We start from the raw sequence: 6,081 nt of genomic DNA, 5'->3' as shown, positions 1-6,081 counted from the left end.
ATGAGATTGAGGAGATGGGATTAGGCTGAGGGGGCGGGGATTAGGTTTAGCAGGGACAACTTTGTGCAGAGGGGGTGGGGATTAGGCCGAGGAGGTGCGATTAGGCTGAGGGATACTAGATTGGGCAGAGGGGGTGGAGATTAAGCTGAGGGGTCGGGATTAAGCTGAGGGGGTGGGGATTAGGCTGAGGGGTGGGGATTGGGCAGAGAGGTAGCACAAGGTACAGATGTAACAGCAGCACTCAGCTAAATTTAGAGATTGAATTGCTTCACCTCCTCCTTTGTGCTAGTCTTAGCCTTACAGTCCCGGTGTACTATAAAGCAGTCATAAGAACAAAAGCTTGGTATTTTCTTCAGTCTTTCAACAACTATGTATAAAACCTTGCTGCAAGCCTGGTTCGGGCTAAGACACTCTTCAGCCATCCAATCTGTTTCTACTTTTGTGTTAGTAACCTCTGATAGGTTTTCACAGACAGTCCCAGGTGACTGAGTGTTGGGACCCTTTGTCCTGGGTCAGGGGGATTGCAGCGTAATGTTTCAGTGCTGTGTCTCCTCCCCCACCCAATAGGTAGTTTTAAAGCTGCTAGATTCTGACAGCTTGTGTCAAGTCCCGTTTATTGCTCAGAAATCAAGAGGAAAATCCACTCTGCCAACTCCCTTGGGATTGTTCTCAGTCGGGGGTGGTAGTGATTCCTCTTTAAAATGATGCTGGAAAAAGTGGGCTTTATTCCAAATGCAGAAAACTGTGTAGGTCAGCAAAACCTGAGAGAAGAGGCAAGGAACGATATACCAAAGCGGCTCTCTGGGCCTTAACTTTTTCAACACCCTATTCTAATGTGTGTTGAGGTTTTAAGAAAATTAGTGCATCTTTTAGCCACTAAATTCATCAAACTATAGGCCTTTCCAAAGGAGAGACTCTATTTCCAAGATGTTTGTATTCCCAGGACTCAGCACAGTGCAGGCACAATGTGTGCTCCTGAGTCAATCTAACGGCCTTATCACCAAGGAACTAGGCCATTGTGTGTATTAGTGGAGTCTCAGCTAGCTGACTCCTGCCTTGTAAGTGCCAAATTTTCACTTGAACCTTATTTTTACTTTGAAATCAATTTCACTGAGGTAATTGGCATGCAATAAGACACACCTCCATTAGTATAGAGTTTGGTGAACTGACAAATATATACATCTGTGCAACCTCTTCCCAATTAATGTATAAATCATCTCTATCCACCCCAGAATTCCTTGGCGGCCCTTTGGAGTTAACTCTCTCCACTTGACCATTTTTGATGGGAATTTGTCTAAAACACAGCCCCTCCACTTCATTCCACGAGAATACCCAACGCAAGTGCCTTTACTATTGACCCTCTGAAGCCTTCACTGTGAATATTGGTTTCTGTGGTATCTTTAGAAGTGGGTGAGCGAATTAGACTATTTTGCCTCTAATAAACCTGCCCTGTTTTGCTTGGGAGGTTCTTGTTGGTTGTTGTAAAATTGTTAATCTTTCTCTAACACATACCTGTCACTTTTATTGTGCGTGTAGTCTTTTTAAAAATCAGTGTTCCTGCTTCTAACCCAACAGCATCCCCGACCCATTTTCTTTCTTTCTTTGTTTTTCTTTCTTTCTTTCCTTTTTTTTTTTTTTTTTGAGACGGAGTTTCACTCTTGTTGCTCAGGCTGGAGTGCAGTAGTGCAATCTTGGCTCACTGCAACCTCCACCTCCCAGGTTCAAGCAATTCTCTTGCCTCAGCCTCCCGAGTAGCTGGGATTACAGGTGTGCACCAGCATGCCCAGCTAATTTTTTGTACTTTTAGTAGAGATGGATTTTCACCATGTTTGTCAGGCTGGTCTTACTCCGCCTCCCGGGTTCAAGCCCTTCTCCTGCCTCAGCCTCCCCAGCAGCTGGGGCTACAGGCACCTGCCACCACACCAGGCCAATTTTTTTTTTTATTATTATTTTTTAGTAGAGAAGGTGTTTCACCTTGTTAGCCAGGATGGTCTCGATCTCCTGACCTCGTGATCCACCTGCCTCAGCCTCCCAAAGTGCTGGGATTACAGGCATGAGCCACTGCACCCGGCCCCCGACCCATTTTCTTATTTGCCTCTTCTAATCTACTATATGGGTCAAAACACCAGATAATCAATCTTATTAAGAATTAAAAAATTAAGTAGGGCACTCTTAAGAATAAAAATGGGTCCAGATTTAGTGCATGGACTTGGTGGCATGTCTTTGCTCAAAGGTCTTTTATCTTCCTGGCTCTGGGCTTTGGTTATCTGAAGCCTGGCCATCCTTAGTGCTCAGCTTCTCTTTGGCTCAGCAGAGGAAGCATGAGGCTGTCTGTTCGATTTCCTTGGGATGCCATTTTCCACAGCCACCTCTCAAAGCCAAGTTAGAGCAATTTCACCCGTGCCACAGTTAGAGTTTCCAGGTGCAGAACGCAGAAGCTTTCTGTTAAATTCTAGCAGTGTTTTCTTTGAGAGTTTTAGAACAACAGTTTTATAGCAACCATTCTAGTTCAACCACCTGAGCTCTTTTATATACAGTAATTTTTAAAGTCTCTTATGGTGTCTCTTTAAGAGCCTCTCCACTTGGCAACCTTTCTCCTTGGCTTCTTACCTAGCTCTGTCCTTCTTTGTTCTGCTCTGCAGCATCACTGAGAGCTGTTCGTGTACGTGCGGACTGTGGTGTTCTTGGCCACATTGAATGGGCCCACAAGGGGACCCCCAGGACATCCTGTATGACATTTGGAAATGGCCAAGAGGACTTGGAAAGAAGAAAATTGATCCCACCATTTCCAAAGGATGGGGGTAAATGTGGTTGTGAATTCTTGTTCCTTGGTGAGTTTTGGATGTTCTTCTTTCATGAAGTAACCTTCAACAGTGGTGTGCAGGCTGCAAAAGGCAGCTGAACTTCAGCAACTCTTCCTCAACATGTTGTAAAGGGATTACTCTGGGTCCTAACCTCTGAAGCCTGTGCGGGCCTACCTGGCCGAGGCATTCATGATGAAGGGTGACTCATCACTTCCTTGACACTGAGGCTGTGAAGAATGAAGGTGGATGGCTGCGGAAGTCTCTGTGATCATGGCATCTTGTATTGATTGTGGAGCCTGTTGCTATACAGTGGAGGGGGATTTGTAGGTGGGTTTGAACAATAGAAGTCCAGAGAGTGAGGAAAGAGGGAAAAATCAACAGAACTGGGAAAGATGACACATATAAAATCTGAATTTAGTTTAAAAAAAATTTTTATTTTTCTCTCTGAGACGCAGTCTTGCTCTGTCGCCCAGGCTGGAGGGCAGTGGCTCAATCTCAGCTCACTGCAAGCTCCGCCTCCCGGGTTCACATCATTCTCCTGCCTCAGCCTCCCGAGTGGCTGGGACTACAGGTGCCCACCAGCATGCCTGGCTAATTTTTTGTATTTTTAGTTGAGACGGGGTTTCACTATGTTAGCCAGGATGGTCTCGATCTCCTGACCTCGTGATCTGCCTGCCTTGGCCTCCCAAAGTGCTGGGATTCCAGGCGTGAGCCACCACGCCTGGCCTAAAAAAATTTTTTTAAGTTACTTCTAACAGATAAATTGATCTTGTTTTAGATCATTTTATATAGAAGGTAAATAATACAATTTTAGTCTGAAATGCAGGATGAAGATGAATTATTTGTCAACAGTTTGTGCAATTTTCATGCAAAAAAATGAAAGACACAGTAACTCCTTTGTAATGGATAATTTCCGGATGGTTTCCCGTTTATGGACCGAAGGTATACCCTTCCTCCTGCTCCCATGCAAACTCGTATGTTGAAATCCTAGCCCTCAATGTAATGGTATTGTGATGTGGGGCCTCTGGGAGGTGATTAGGTCATGAGAGTGGAGGCCTCATAAATGGGATTAGCGCCCTCATAAAAGAGATCCTGGAGAGATCCCTCTCTCATCCTCTTTCCACCGTACTAGGATATAAGAAGTCAGCCATCTGGAAGCAGGGAGAGAACCTTCATGGAACCTGACCATGCCTATACCTTAGGCTGACCTTAGACTTCCAGCCTCCAGAACTGTAAGACTGTTTATAATCCACCCATCTGTTGTACTTTGTAATAGCAGCTTGAACTGAGACAGGTTTCATTTGCCCACGATCTACCTGGGTCATCTATGGCTCAACCTGCTTTGCTGTTCCTCCAACATTCACCGAGACCTGACTTTATATTCTGTACATACTTGCTGACTTATGTAGCACCAGTTTCCCTCACTAGTGTGTAACACCCATGAAAGGAGGTGTTTTATCTCTTCATTTATGCATTCTTAGTGCCTAGGATGTGCCTGGCACATAAAAAAACACTCAATAGATATTTGTTAAATGACTGAGTGAACACCAGTGGCAATTTCTTTTAAAAAAATTAATAGCATTGAAAAAATATGGTGGCAAAAGTAATACATTTTCACAGACGATATTCAGAAAATATAGAAACAGAAAGGAAAAATAAAAATTAATCCCAGTTTCACAATGCAGAGACAACAACATAAACATTTCGATGTTTGTCCTTCTAGGAGTTGTTCAAGACATTCATTGGCCTATCTAGCAGGGACTGAGTGAGACAGTACGTTGTATATTTATCAAAAGATGCTTCCAGTTTCACCTTGGCCTGGGCAACTGCAGACAGTCTCCTTGGATGATACTTGTGACTCTTCCCCCAACACCTGAGTGGCCCCTTGTGGTTGGGTACATGGATCCCAAAGCTGAGTGTGAAGTCGGTGCTGGGAACTGAGTCACCAAGGGCATGGATGCTTTCACCAAGGCAGACAAGATTTAAAAAGCTAGTTTCAGTGGCACTAATGAGACCAATAGCAAACCCAGCCTGGAACGTCTTAGGAGACTGGTCACGATTTCCATTTCTCTCTCTGCTTGGCGTTTTTGCACAATCGTGAGGAGTTTGGAGAGCAGGAGGAAGCCTCAAAAAAGACATCCTGAGCTTCTTGATAATGTGTCCATTGAGGGCCTCGTCACTTGAAGAAAAGTTGTATTAATTTGTCTGCTAAGATTAAACGGATCATATTTATCATTAGATACTTTTAAAAAAATAAAATTTACTTCTATTTATTTTGATTCCTTTTTTATCATTTCTTAACACTTCTGAAAACGATAGACTTCTCCGGATTAATACTTGCTTCTCTGACTTGTATAAATTTGCAAAAGGATGAAAAGCAAATAGGAGGAAAGACTTCAAGGCCTGGTGTCTTAGGTTTGTTCCCCCCATGAGGAGATGAAGATTCAGGTGCAAGGGGTTCATTTTGGAGGGGGATCTGGGAAGCACCAGGAAGGGTCGAGGAAGTGAGAATGGGCAGGAAAGGGAAAAAAACCAATTCAGGTGTGCCCAGAGCAGGCTATGTCAGTGAGCACTGGTGCTCCATCTTACCAGGACTTCTGCCAGGGCGTGTAGATGCACCTCATGCCTGAGGGATGCAAAGCTGAAGCATCTGGCACTAATGCTCATTCATGATTGGTTGCAGGATACTTCTGTAGGGGGTCACCCCCTGGTCCTTCTAGCCTGCCCTGTGCACAGGTTGAGGACAGTCCTGTGGCTGGAGAAAGCTGGATCTGAAGGTTGTAGAAACTTGCAGAAAGAAGCCATCAAAGTGACTTGGAAAGGTGAGTGCCTGCAGAGGGGCTATGGGTTGGGCAGCAAGAGCATTTGCTGCATCCAAGGTGCTCCAACCCCACTTCCACCAGGCAGCTCTGCATGGGGGTTTATTGAGCCTGGCTTCATTGCTAATAAAGTGCTGTTTTAATTTTCACTTGGGGCCGGGATGGTGGCTCACGCCTGTGATCCCATCACTTTGGGAGGACGAGGCAGGTGGATCAGCTTGGGGCCAGGAGTTCAAGACCAGCCTAGCTAACATGGTGAAACCTTGTCTCTACTATAAATACAAAAAATTAGCAGGGCGTGGTGGCGCACACTTGTAATCCCAGCTACGTGGAGGCTGGGGCATGAGAATTGCTTAAGCTTGAGAGGCAGAGGTAACAGTGAGCCAAGATTTTGCCACTGCACTCCAGCCTGGGCGAGAAAGACTCTGTCTCCAACAACAACAAAAAAAAAAAAAAAA

The 6,081-nt window shown here is 44.9% G+C and overlaps 1 long non-coding RNA gene across 1 annotated transcript; it reads left to right on the top strand.

The window, feature by feature from the left end:
* Positions 1 to 3,878: 3,878 nt before the first annotated feature.
* Positions 3,879 to 5,003, top strand: LOC111523479. Its single transcript, XR_002725535.1, has 2 exons — positions 3,879 to 4,036; positions 4,528 to 5,003. It is a non-coding gene; the product is annotated as an uncharacterized LOC111523479 (long non-coding RNA).
* The last annotated feature ends 1,078 nt before the right edge of the window (positions 5,004 to 6,081 follow it).

This window comes from Piliocolobus tephrosceles, chromosome 16, assembly GCF_002776525.5.
Source record: "Piliocolobus tephrosceles isolate RC106 chromosome 16, ASM277652v3, whole genome shotgun sequence".
Lineage (NCBI taxonomy): Eukaryota > Metazoa > Chordata > Mammalia > Primates > Cercopithecidae > Piliocolobus > Piliocolobus tephrosceles.
Note: the sequence above shows the minus strand (reverse complement) of the source record. Positions and strands in the feature narration are given on the sequence as shown.